This window comes from Tamandua tetradactyla, chromosome 3 (assembly GCF_023851605.1).
Source record: "Tamandua tetradactyla isolate mTamTet1 chromosome 3, mTamTet1.pri, whole genome shotgun sequence".
NCBI lineage: Eukaryota > Metazoa > Chordata > Mammalia > Pilosa > Myrmecophagidae > Tamandua > Tamandua tetradactyla.
Genome location: NC_135329.1, coordinates 167742918 through 167757928, shown reverse-complemented (window position 1 = coordinate 167757928; position 15011 = coordinate 167742918). Strand labels below are relative to the sequence as shown.

Below are 15011 nucleotides of genomic sequence, written 5' to 3'. Positions count from 1 at the left end.
TTAAATTTTACCACCAGGGAAACCCCTGATACTGTGCCAAACATTTGGGACACCCAGATCAATAGGTCAAGCCCTTGATCTTGAGGTTTCCTCTTGTGAAGCTCATGTAGGTAGTGGAGAAGCTTAAACTACTTATAAATATGCCTAAGAGTTACTTCTAGATGAGCTCTTTTATTGCTCAGGTGTGACCTCTCTCTTTAAGCCCCATTCTACAAGTGAAATCATTGCCCTTCTCCTTATATGGGACATGACTACCAGATGTGAACGTCTCCCTGGTGGCTGGGGGATAACTCCCAGGGATGAGTCTATGGCCCTGGCACTGTGGGATCAACAATGCCATCCTGACTAAAAGGGGGAAAAGAAGCATAACAAATAAGGTATCAGTGGCTGACAGAGTTCAAATAGAGTTGAGAGGCGACTCTGGAGGTTGCTCTTATGCAAACTTCAGTTAGACATTGCTACCTATAAAAACTTGCTAACCCCCAACCAAAACCAGTCTAGTGAATCCTAAATAGCATCTAAGGCAATATATAAGATTCTACAAAGTTTCCATGAAGTAGAGTAAACTTCCAGAAACCTACAACCTCCAGATAGGTCCCTGGACCACATAAGTCCTGAAACCTAGAGAGAACCAACCTCAAAAACATCAGCTAGTTCTACCTCCCTACCCTTTATTATTGACAGCCCTACCAACATGAAAAAGTTAGAATGTGCATAGCCCAAATACCCCTATTGAATGGGAGAAAAATCAAAGATGATGGTAGAGTTATTCAGAGAAGATAGGGTTTAGCAAATGGGTATGGTTGCTGAATCATTATACTGATATTTCTTTTAGTCTCCAGTGTCTTAGAGCAACTAAGGTTCAAAAACGTAAAATTGTGGAATTGTAACCCATATCAAACTCTGAAATCTGTTCTACTAATTGTTGTGATGTCTTTGAAGTTTATTGTTTTATTGTATATATGTATGTTATTTTTCACAAAAAAAGGTAGAAAGTCAATTGTGATGATAAAAAAAAAATATTTATTCCTTCCAGCTTCATAACTTCTGGAGCAGCTAGAAGGAAATAATCTGAGATGATGGTAATGTAGCCCATGACAAACTCTGGGATCTGTCCTGTAACTACTTGTTGAAGAGTGCTTTGAAAATTATTGCTTTTTTCTTTCTTTGTATTGAATCTATGTTATATTATGAAATAAAAAAATTTTAAAAATACAAATTCAGACCTTAATGATACACAAGCTATAATTATACCACAACAAATAAAGGGAAAACAACTGATAATACAAATATTAGTCTGATTGTAGAATAAGTGGAACCCCCATTACTTGTGGTGGGAAGCTAAATCTATTTCAAGTTCTTGGAAATCTTTTGGTCTTGCCTATGAAAGCTAAATACATATGCATCCAATGACAAGGCAGTTCTACTCCCAAGTATATATGTAGCAGAAATAAGTGATTATGCCTACCCAAAAAAAATGATACAAGGATATTTATAACAGCTCTATTTACAATTGAAAAAAAAGAAGATGGAAACAAATGTCCATGAACTATAGACAGTTGCTGTTATGGCTTCCTATTTGCTCATGCCTTTATGTATCCATGCCATTGCATAGCCCCAAGACACAGTGTCTCTGGGCTTGGCCATGTAAATTGTTTTGGCCAATATGGCAAAACGGTGATAGCAAATGTGACATAAGCTATGGCTTAAAAATTGCTTAAGCATTAGGCTTATCCTCTCTTTGTTCTCTGAGAACCTGGGTTCACTATGTGGCAAATCTTATGATAACCTACTGGATGTTTACAATGCATGGCATTTGCCTAGTATTAGCTTATTGATTTTCAATTCAAATCCACTCTTCTTTGTCCTGTTTTGCAATATTTTAATTTGACTCTATGCATATTTATTCTTTATTAACTGGCACAATGTTAGGCCCTGTCTGTAAAGGTAGTGTAGTTAAACTGCAAAAGGAAAATGACTATTCTTGATTCTGCTTACTGTTTGTGTTTTGTTCCCACAGCTGGGTCACCAATAAGTGGCTTTCATACCAGTGGTGTAATAGTGTAAGAGACGTCCAATGGTAAGCAGTCTGTAGTAAGTATCGGTGGCATACCACATCAGCAAGCACCATCTCAGTGAGTTTCCTCCAGCACTTTGCTGAGTAGTTTCCTTTCACCAACCCAGGTTTGCCGCACTTCAGCAAACATTCCTTGTCCACCAGTGGGATATAGTCATACCCTCACAATTATGCTTTTATGTGTATTAAAATTAATCTGTGGTGATATCACATGGAGGTTCCATCAGAGTAAAGGTAACTAAAAGGAGGAAAGAGAAAACCATACGTGTTGACTGGAATATTTTATATCTTAATATGACTGTTCAGCACCTAGAAGCATAGATGTTAAAAAAAAAAATCATCGAGCTGTGCACTGAAGATTGTTGTCTTAGTTTGACCCAGCTGCTGTGACAAATGACACAAGCTGGTTGGCTTAAACAACAGGAATCTATTGTATCATGGCTGTGGAGGCTAAAAGTCCAAAATTCAAGGTATCTACAAGCCAGTCTTTCTCTAAAGTTTATAGAGATCTTGTAGTAGCTTGACAATCTACAAAAATTCTATTTACCAATGAGTCCACACCAACAAGACCAGGCATGAAAATTTGAAGATCCCATTTATCTATGAATTTATGTTCTCTTGGCATAAACGCCATCTAGCAAACTATGTTTCTGTTAGTTGAAAAAGTAAATTTTAGGAGGATATCATCAGCATAGATTGAAGCAGAGTTAATAAAATATAAACGTACAATTTTCTCCAGGAATAGCTTTGCAGATTATAGTTTCCTTATACATATTTGGAGTGATAAATTGCTTTATCATGAACACTTCACCTTTTGTTGTGACTTTATGGCAAGAACGATTTCAATATATCAAATATGTACTGTCACAAAGAGGAGTTTTGGAACAATAGTGTAACCTCTTAGTCTTAAAGGATTATAGTAATTTCTTGTACTTAGAATCATGGTGATGTATAAATTGTCATTATAAAAGGCAAACAGATAAATGAAGGAAATTATCTTTGGGGTAAGCCAAGAACGCAAGGTCAGAAACTTCAACCTCAATTGTCTGTCAATTTAAGAAATGGAACCCAAGATTAATATGATACTGAGTAATGTTCAGATATGGTATACAATTTCATTATTGTTTTGTAATCATAATCGTGAAAGCCATTTTTAATTTTCATATTCATAATCCAAGCATAAAGATCATTCTATTGAAGCTGTCTGGTATATGAAAGATGTTCATGGATGTGAAGGAATGATCCCATTATCTATTGGTGTATTACAAAGTACCTCAGAGCTAATTGGCTTAAAACAGATACTTAATCTTGCATATAATTTTATAAGTCTAGATTTCAAGAAGTGCTTGTCTGGGTGGTTCATGTATGATTTATAAGGCACAGTTTGGGTTACATGATTTACTTCCCAGTTGGTATCTTCCCTCACATGTCTAGCACCATGCTACTCCTTGGCCTCTGTTCTCCATGAGGCATCTCATCTACCAGGGGGTTTCAGCACTGTTTGCCCATCTCAGGGCATGGTGGTTTTAGTATAGTTGCACGTCTTACAGAGCAACTGGCTTCCCAAATTAGTAAATAGAAGCTTCTGGGCCAGTTAAAATCTGTGAAATCTTAAGATCCAACCAGATTCAAGGTCTGGGATCAGGGAGTTAAATAGACTACTTTATGATGACCAAGTGTCAAGGTCATATTGCAGAAGAACTGTAGAATGAGAGGTGTTGTGGTCATTTTAGGAATATTCTGTCCACACAGAAATGAAGCCCCTATGAATTTTCTGGAATAAGGAATTATTATAGGAATTAGGTTTTATACAATTTTGTGAGGAGTTCCCATAATTAAAACCCAAAGTGGACCTAAATAATCAGGTGGAGAATGCTAATATACCATGGAGGAGTTGAGTAAGTTGGAGCTGGAAGGAAAGTCAGAAAGTCGGGTATATCGAGAAACAAGAATTGGATTTCAAAGGCAAGCTGATGTAGAAGTCTCTGAAAGGTTAGTACCGCTTTTGTATGTTCACACCGAAGCTTCTGGTGGTGAACAAGTAGTTACTGTCGATCAGTAGACAAGCAATTAAGAAAGAGAATTTGACATAGACTAGAGAGGAGTGAGGATGAACTGGAACCTCCTGGTGCCTTATCTTTTGTGTCTTTCCCTCTGACCACAACAGTCTACAGCATGTTTGCTACTTTAATTCCACCTTCCATAAATCACACATAGGTTTGCTTTTCAACCAACATTAGCCCCGAACCACACAAAGGGAGAGATTCTGAGAAACACAATTTCCAAAACAAAATTTAGCACTGCAGGAAGAAGGGGGCTGTAATGTTCCCTAAATTCACAACGTCACATCTCCCAACCTAAAACACTGTGTGTGTATGTGTGTGTGAGTGTGTATATGAAAAGAGTCTGTTCAGCTTCAACATATATTTCTATAATCTGGATCACAAATAAATTATAATTAGGGGAATGATATCAGTATAACATCAAATATTCCAATTTCTAAAGGATAACAAATGTATTTAATGATATGAATCTAAGAAAAAGCATTTGTATTAAGATCTGACTTCTGGAAAACTACTTGGCACCTTTGGTACATGTCTTGATCAAGACCCTGCCCTGAAAGTGTCATGGGTGGGAATTTCATGTCAAACCCTCTAGCTCCACTTTTAGCAATAACCATAACATTTCTCTATATTGCTTTCTACCTCTCCTAAAACAAGCAAGCAAACTTAAACATTGATTTAATGTTCTATAAAGGCTTTATTTTATCCAGCATTGCTAGAACATAAAATTCCTCTGGTTAATGTAAAAGTATTACATAATCGAGATGAATTGCATATTTTTAATGAATAATATATGAAAGATAGCATATCCTTAGAGGTATGAAAGTTGTAAAATCAAAATAAACCTTATGTTTAAATTATACATTAGAAGACATTGTAAGTATATATTGTTTCTTAACAATGTTGTGATTATCAATTAAAATTTCACCAAAGATCAATTTCAGAGTTTGTTACTAGGAATTTCTAGTTAATAAAATGTCAGTTATATAAGGTTACTTTATATAAGGGCAATGGGAAAGTTACAGACACACCTTGCAGCCATCTCCCAGACTTTGCTTAGCTTCTCTCCTCTTTTTCTGCTGTGTGTAGTGTTTCTGTTCCAAGACCCCATAGGAGATGTTAGATCTAATGAAAAGGTCCGTGCATACCTTAAATCCTGAAACTGAACAAGCAGCCCGAGCTGCTTCTCAAGGCAGGAAATCTCAGTGGAAAGGTCCCCTCCCCCTGGGGTATATAAATACTTCACCCTCAAGCAGCATACATTTGTCTTTCCTTTATCCTGTGAAATTGTGGGGAGCCGCCATCCACCAACCCTGACCCCATTATTTGGCCTCCTCAGGAAACCAACCACGATGGGATCTTCTCCTGCTCTTTTGGATTCTTTGTGCTGGGTAGGTAATGAAGTGGTCATTTGCTGAAAATTTCTGTTGTGCCTGAGACTGTGTTCCAACTATTCACCATATAGGAATTTGCTCCATACTGACAATAAACCATTACGATTACGACTGTTTCCATGTGTTTCTTTGGAAGTCTAAGATTTGGTGAAATTCTCATAAGATAGAGCAATTCTCCCCTCATTGATTCAAACTGCCCATAAATTTAAACTTCTGGGATACTTGTTCTCTAAAAAGAGTTAAGGATATCTCCAATACTAAACTTATTACTTAACTTATCACCAATGCAATTAATGGGGAAGGATGGAAATCCAAGGCAAAACATAACTCTAGTTGGTGTACACAAACTGAGATGAGAAATCACAATGGAGGAAACTGGAGAGTCTGTTGAGTCTCAGTGATAAGACACTAAGATCTTCAAATAGAGCATAAAAATTTGGATGAAAACTTGAGGCTGTTTGTTGCAAAATTGTTCAGCACCAATTGACCTTAATAGTGAAATCATTAAGCAAGGTCAAAACATGTTTATCACACTGTTTTCCAAGAGAGAAGGATTTATAATGGATTTTGTATTATTCCCCAAATAAACATAGCTGAAATGATATGATTTCATAGTTTAAGCATATTCAAGGGTCCTGTAATCCACTTTAGATCAAAACAAATTAGACAACAGTGTGTTAATTAGAAAATCAAGCCTTCTACTGGTCCAAAAATAAGCAAGAGAGTATAAACAGTAAAGAAAAATATTAATTCAAATGATACTATTTTGCAATGCAGTGAAATGTGTCATTACCAAATATGTTAGCAAGGTAAAAAATACTTAATTGTGAATCCATCTTAAACACACACACATAAATACATGCATTGTAGTTTTATTGCAACATGTTTTTGTTACAAATCTATTGAGGTATTATTTTAATTTGCTTTTCTATGTTACAAAACGTCCAAAAACACATCCATAAATACTTTTATATGAATCCCAAAAGAGTTGTTCCATTTTCCTATTTAGGCTTGATTCATTATCTTCTTTACAGTACTTCTTATTTAATCAAATCATTCCCATTAAAAATGCTCTTGAGGGTTTCTTTCCCCTTCTTTCATGATGACAGTATAATTGACATACATAATTAATTTACAACACAAAGTAGAAAATTATGGTAAAGAATAATAACGCAATTATATAGTTAGCATAGATTATAATTTCGAACTCGAATATCACCTCACAATTTGTGAATAATTTCATTCCCATGTGAATTTATAACTATTCTTTCAAGGACTTTATTTGGGCAGGGAGGTTGTATTTCATAGTTGACATTATCAAAGGAGAAGTAGAGATACATTCATATAATTCCCGCCATAGAATAAGAGTGAGAAATAGATACAGCTTGAAATTCAATGTAAACTTCCCTAAAGTCAAAACTTGTTTATCATTTATAAATATTGGAGTTTATTTTCTGCTTTTGTGATTAAAAGGCATGCCATATTATTAAAATTTCCATGTATTTCTATCTAGAGTGTAATATACAATTTGAACTTGACTGTGGGGATTTCTAGATTCCTAAGTTCTGGTGAGCTTATTATAGGTTTTAAGATTCCAGTAGTGCTGTTGTAGTTTGGTGCAGAAATTTAATCAGCATGCTAAGCTTTCCCTGAGTGGTTGGGGGTTGGAGGTTGTGATTGTAAGTGCTCCTAAAAATATATTCTAGATTTAGCTGAAAAACAAAAGGAAGTAAATCTAGAATCAGCTCATATTCCCAGGAATCTTTCTGTTAGCCAAAGTTAACCTGACATGTAGAAGCAATACAAATCAAAAGTCAAAACTATGCAGAACAAAACCAAAAGATTATTCTGGACTATGGGCTATGCTATAGTGTTTCAAAACAGAATCTGTTTTCAGGGAATCGGTCATAATTGTGACCCATCCATACATTAAACTGCAAAACAGTACATAAATAAGATTGAGTAGATACGATCACTACTTCCAAGGGAAAAACTATGTGAATATATGAAACTCAACGAAGAATGCTGGTGTGGGAAACTTTCTTCGCAGATCAGAAATTCCAAATCTGTGATTCTACCAAGAGAAAGCCAACTCTTTATTGCACGAAGTTCACAACTTGTTGTATTAGGAAGATGCTAATTTCTAACAGAACTCCAAAGAGAGATATTTGTGTAGAAAAGATAAAGAATAGCTCTTTATTATTTTAATCCTAATTAGAATGCATAATAAATATATACAAATTTTATTTTTTATTAATGAACTTATAGGTTTACAGAAAAAAAATCATGTATAAAATACAGAATTCCCATATACCACCTTATTAATATCACTTTATATTAATGTGGTACGTTTGTTACAATTCATGAAAAAACATTTATATAATGGTACTTTAACATAATTCCATCATTCACAATAGGGTTCACTGTTTTTTCTTTAAATTTACAGTTCTACCTATGTTTTTAAAATTTTTGTTCTAGTAATAAATATATGACTTAAAATTTCTCCTTTTAACCATATTTAAATATATGATTCAGTGCTGTTAGTTAAAATGTATAACTTTTATTGAACCATTATGCATTTGTGCGGACCTGCAAATATATATCGTTTGATTACATTCACAATTATGTAATGAATTCCAAATCAAATTTTGCATATTTCTTCATTCACTTCATGTGAGTGGACAATAGCCAAAAACTGGGGAAAAGCAAATAAACCAAAATAGAGAAACTGAAATGAAAGTCAACATTTTCCTTCAGTTATTTCACTTTTGTGCAACACTGTGAATAAGAATCAGTTTTACAATTTTGACAGAGAGAAGAAAAGTACTACAAGAAAACACTCATCATTGAAGTGTGACAAACACTTATTAAAAGAAATAAAAACAATTAGAAATCATATATGATCTTGGTACTTGATTCTGCAATATGATTGATGTCTATCTAGAGTTGTTTTATTATCATTATTATTTTTTTAAGGGTAGCAATGAGCTCACCCTAATTTGAGATGAATTAGAAGTGGATAGTATTCTACATGCTTTGTACAAGCTGTAATATATTCCAGTGGAGGTGTCAGGATATAGAAATCATATCAATAATTCAAACAGGCAAATTTTATTATAAAGGCTTACTCACTAAAATAAAGTAGCAAAAAAGGTTAATAAAAAAAAAAAACTTCTAAAGAACACAGAAACAGCAAATACAAGAAGTAGCTTCTACTTCTAGGGACGAGAGACAGTAAACAGATACTAAGAACTTAGACCAGCCCACTGCTTCCCATAGCTGAGATGCAACTACAATGGACAGACCGTGGTTGCCCCACTAACAAGCAATGTAGAGACATTTACCACAGGTTATGGAGTGGGGCTAATACGTAGGAGCAGGCACTGGCTGGTTGAGAAGCTTGACAGGGGGTGTAGGAGGACAGGCTAATCTACAGAAACTTTCTACTATGTGGGCATAAAGTTCACTTTAAAGTTCTAGTGTGCCGCACCTGGGCTACAGGAAGTCAAGCTCACTGGAGAATGAACACCCCTGGGGGGACATAATGCACACCAATATCACTCACTGTTTTTGCTTTAGTGTCCTTGCGGCCTCCTCTATTGACAAAGTCTAGTATGGCATCAGGCGCAAAAGAAAAATAATGGCAGGGTTTTAAGTCTTTTTTCTGTGGGACAGAAAAGGGTGGATTAGGTACTGAAAGGCACTAAATTGATCTCTGACCAAGTCTATTCGTACATCTACCCAACTTTCAGATGCATCCTTTTACACACATTAGAATTTCCATGCAAAAACAGAACAACTCTCTTTCCATCTTAAAAGATGCAACTATCCTTGGCATAAGAGAAAGAATTCTCAAACTTCTCTGATGAGAGACATGCAATCCCAACAATCATTTGATCAATACACAGCTATATTAATCACTCCTCAAATGCTGCCCATAGTCCCACGGAATCACCTGTTATTTAAATCTTAAAGCACAGAAATAACTTCTAACAACTTGAAATAAAATAATAATGAGAAGAAGAGAGAAGGAAATAAAAATATATAAATATATACACATAAAAGTTAGAGAAAATATGCAAAGCTTCTATAGTCCTAGTTTCTGTAATTAGTCTCATGACAACAGTTGCTATTGATGACATTGACATTCTTCTTCCTCTACTAGTTATGAGGGTTTTTCAAACAGAACCTTGACTTTTAGGGATTCTTTGTCTAGTAACGTAAACCAAGCCTTCATTCTTTAAGAGTATGAGCCTGTTGTATTACATGACACATAACACATGACCTTAAGTATACAAAGCGTAGTATTTTTCGAACAATTAATTTATTGCTTATACCCAGGACCATCATATCTATCTAAAAGCCACTTCTTAAAAAGTTACCTATGAAACAAATGACTAGCTCTGCATGCCGTCTGAGCCTTGTGCATTCTCAGTGAATGCAACTGGCAGGAACTTACAGATCATCATCTTTGCAAATACTTTTCTAAAAAGGTGAAAAGTATATATCAGGGCAAACAGTAAAATGAAGGAATTTTATTTCTTTATTCTTTTTATCACTCCTAAAAAAAGAACATTATATTTACATTATATGTAATGCAGCAGAGTATTATTTTTGAGATGATAGCAAATTGATCATTTTTGCTTTGCCTACGTTCTCACTGCCCACTATAACACATAGAGAGATAGCATCACACATCCAGCCACTCCCCTAAAACACATACAATCAGTACAAAATATAGTGTGTTCCTAATTATTTCAAAGAATTATGCAGAAAAAGGATAATCCTTTATGTTGATTTCCAGCAGCTTCAGCCATGTGTGAAGACGATTTTCAATTCTTAAGAGAAGAAGAGCACCAAGCAAAGTATAGCTTGAGGCACAAAACCAAGAACAAGAAACAAATACAATCAATAGAACAGAACTGGGCTTCCAGAAATTAGCACGTGTGTCTAGGTCCAACTGAATTTTCGCAAGGATGCCAAAACCATTAAATGGGGAATGAATAGTATTTTCAACAATGGTCCTGGGACAACTGGATAATGAAATCAAACGAATGAAGTTGAGGCCTTATCTCATGCATTATACAAAAAGAAAAAAAATAACTCAAAACTAAATCATAAAATTCTTAGAAGAAAACAGGAGTAAACCTGCATGATCTTGAATTTGGCCATGATTTCTTAGATATGAAAAAGTATGAGCAGCAAATATATACATATATATATAATTTCGTCAAAAATTAGATGCATCCATGCTTCAGAGGATATTAACAAGAAACAAAAAGACATCCACAGAATGGAAGACAATATTGACAAATCACATACTTCATAAGGAACTTATATCTGGATTTTATAAAGAACCCTTATAACTCAAAAAATAAAAGATAAAAAGACAAAAAGATAATTTTAAGAAGGGCAAAGATAAAGAATCGATATTTCTCAAAAATAGATATACAAATAGCAAAGAAAACCATGAAAGGATGCTCAATATCATTAGTCATCAGAGAAATGCAAATCAAAATCACAATGAGGCTACCTGTCATAGTTTGCCAAACTCAAACCCAAACCATTCCTGCCAACCCTAAAGAACACCTGGGGCATTATATGAGCTTCTACAAAGGTTCCATGCACTAAAATTACTTTCCAGAATCCTACAACCTCCAGATGGGTTCCTAGACCAGATAAGTCCTGAAATGCAGAGGGACAAGACTCTCCAGAACATCAAAACATTCCATCCACTGTACCAAATTATCAATAGTCGCTTCCAACATGAAAAAGTTATAATGAGCAAAACCCAAATACCCCTAATGAATGGGAGAAAGATCAAAGGAGATGGTGGGGTCATACAAAGGTTAGGGTTTAAAAAATGAATATGATTGCTGAATCATTATATTGATATTTCTTTTAGTCTCCAGTGTCTTGGAGCAGCTAAAAGTAAAAACATGAAATAGTGGAATTGTAACTCATGCCAAACTCTGAAATCTGTTCTACAACTAATTGTTGTAGTATACTTTGAAATTTATTACTTTTTTGTATATATGTTATTTTCACAAGAAAGAAAAAAAAGTCAATTGTAATGATGAATGCCCAGTTATATGATGATACTGTGAACCACTGATTGTACACTTCGGATGACTAAATGTTAGGTGAATAAAAAATATATATATCACAATGAGATCACTTCACAACCACCACTATAGCTAGAATCAAAAATTATACAATTACAAGTGTTGATGAGAATGTGGAGAAATAAAACACTTATACACTGTTGAAGTGAAGGTGAAATGGTGCAGCCACTTTGAAAAATGTTTTGGAAGTTTTTCAAATAGTTATTTGTATAGTTACCATGGGACTTACCAATTTTATCAATGCCATCTCTGAGCCTTGTGCATTTCCAGTGAATGCAACTGACAGGAATTTACAGATCATCATCTTTACAAATATTTTTCTTAAAAGGTGAAAAGTACATATCAGGGCAAACAGTAAAATGAAGGCATTTTATTTCTTTATTCTTTTTATCATTCCAAAAAAAAGAACATCATATTTACATTATATATAATGTAGCAGAGTGTTATTTTTGAGATAGTAGCAAATTGATCATTTTTACTTTGCCTACGTTCTCACTGCCCACTCTAACACACAGAGAAATATACACTCAAGAGCAATGAAAACATATATCCACACAAAAATTTGAATGTTCATGATGACATTATTCATAATAAACAAAAGATGAAATCAACCCAGATATATATCAGCTGAAGAACTGATAAACAAAATAAGGAATGGTCATACAATGATCATACATTACTTGGCCATCAAAAGGAATGAGGTACTATCAAATACTATAAAACAGGTAACGCTGAAAACTATTACACTATGTTAAATAAGCCAGTTGTAAAATACTACATCATATAATTCCATTTATATGAAATGTCCAGAATAGGTCAATCTATGGAGTCAGAAAGTAGATTAATGGTTAATGACTAATAGTCAGAGAGTTAAAGCGTAAAAGGTTTATTTTCAACGTGATTAAAATATTCTAACTGTGACTGTGGTGATATTTGCAAATGCTTGTGAATACACTAAAAACATTAAATTAGTGCATTCAAATGGGTGAACTGTATGGTATATGAATTACATCTCAATAAAGCTATTAACCAAAAATAGGAAACAACTGATTTATTCGTATGGAGAATGATCGGTCACTTCACCATGTCAGGTGTGCAGTAGTGGCAGTGAGGGCTTACTTCTAAAGACAATGGAGGTATAAGTTGTTTTACATAGGAAGGGTCAAGAGTCACAGAGAGTAAGGGATATACAAAAAAGCGATTGGCAGTACCAAGAAAGTAGCATTGGAATCAGCTTCAATAATTATAGCAGGCAGAAGAATAGCAGTGAAGGATTTGCCATCTTGTGGGAGCCAATATCTAAAGACCAAATAGGCCAAGGATATTTTATCTGATGGCTACTCAGATGAGTAGAGAATCAGCTGCCCCTACTAACTAATGCCTTGTCACAAAGTAAATTTGCAAGACTTAGAAACAAACTCTAGGAAGGATTGAAAGCACTGAATTGACTGAAGTCAACTTTCTAACACTAAAGGTCTGGAAAGAGACAATAAAATTACATTTCTTATACCCCTGAGTTTGTGAAGTATGATATATATCCATTTTGCTTTTTAATTTTTTAAAAAAGAAAGGTATGATAGGAATTAAGGCAGCTTTGAGGATTTTTATTTAAAGTCTTGCTATACAATGTAGGAAATACTTCCTTCAGCAGACAGTTGATGGTTCCGTTGAATGGAAGTTAATACTACCTTCTAAGCATTAGTTCTTGTTTTACCAAGCAACAGCTGAAAAAGTAAGTTACTATTATAGTTAAGATAACCTATCTTCTTAGCAAGTGTAAACAGGATTGTAAAATTTAATAAGACTTTCCTGAAACTCCAGGGGTCCTGTAATACACTGTATTTATTATTTATTACTGTGTAACTAATTGCACCAAAACTCAGTGATTTAAAACAACGAACGTGTATTATTTCACAGGTTCTGTGATTGAAGCATCCCAATATAGCTTATAGTGGTCAACTGGCTCAGAGCCTCTAAAAACGCTGTAATTAAAGTCTTAGCTGGACTGAATTGGGTTAAACCATTCAGGAGAAGATTAGAATAAAGCTTCTTCTATTGATACTAGTCCTGTAAGTCACTGCCTCTAGATATGTTTCCCTGACCAGAGATATAAACACAGAAGGAAATGATGTTGTGTTTGCTCACAGGTACTTGGGAACCATTGATGACCTCTACGTGACAAAAATGAAAGTCAATAGGAAACTCATGGAGAATAAAATACAGGAAATACAGCCTCAGGTTGAAAGTGACTGGGCAGCTGGACACATTTATGTGGCAATGATGCATGTACCCCAATGTGAAGAGCCCGATGTTTATGATAATGCCAGGAAGGCCAGTATGGCAAAACATTATATCACCTACAGAGTCAACAGTTACACTACTGACCTGTTGCATGCAGATGTTAACTATATCCTCCAGAAGGCTCTTCAATTATAGAGTGATGCAACCTGCCTGAAATTCAGAAAGATTAATGCAGGTGAGGCTGAAATTATGCTATCTTCTTGATGTGGAGCTCATGGAGACTCTGTCCTTTTGATGGAAGAAGTGTAATTTTAGCCTATGCTTTTGCACCTGGAGCTGGTGTTAGAGGAGATGCACATTTTGATGAGAATGAACAGCAAGAACCCATGCCAGAGCATGAGAGTATAAAATTATCTATCCATGACCACAATTTGAGATTCAAGGCTGTCACTACAATCAAAAATAAAATCTTTTTATTTTCAAGACAGGTTCTTCTAGTGGAAGCATCCTGAGATACCTAAGATCAGTGTTAAAGAAAAAATGATTCAGCCATTTTTAATACACTTTTGTACAAGACTTACTTCTTTGTAGATAACTGGTATTGTAGATATAATGAGAGAAGACAATTTATGGACCCTGATTATCCCAAATTATTACCAAAAACTTTCTAGGAATGGGACCTCAAATTGATGGCATGTTCTACTTTAAAGGACACTACTATTTCTTCCAAGGGTCTTACCAACTTATACAGGACATCCTATCCAAACTTGTCACCGAAAGGTTGAAAAGCAATAGTGGATTAGATTGTTAGGAATGACATAATTAATGGTGTTTTGCCAACTCACTTCAGTTTAATATGTATTATTGCATATAAGTTTTTCAATTTTGAAAACCCTTGGGATATGGTGATTTTATTATCAGTTTTCACTTGACTCTACTATCGAATTTGCAAATAGAAGCCTTCATAGGCCAAGGGAATACCTTTTGAGAAATTATAATTACTTTTGGTTTACCTAAAATGATTAATTTCTTTTTTTTTTGCAAACATGAGAAATATACTTGTCATTAATGACCCTAGGCTGAGCCCCAGACTGGAGGAGAGCTGGCTGGA

The 15011-nt window shown here is 34.7% G+C and overlaps 1 pseudogene; it reads left to right on the top strand.

The window, feature by feature from the left end:
* The first annotated feature begins 3962 nt into the window (after positions 1–3962).
* On the top strand, positions 3963–14412 carry LOC143675835 (macrophage metalloelastase-like; annotated as a pseudogene).
* The last annotated feature ends 599 nt before the right edge of the window (positions 14413–15011 follow it).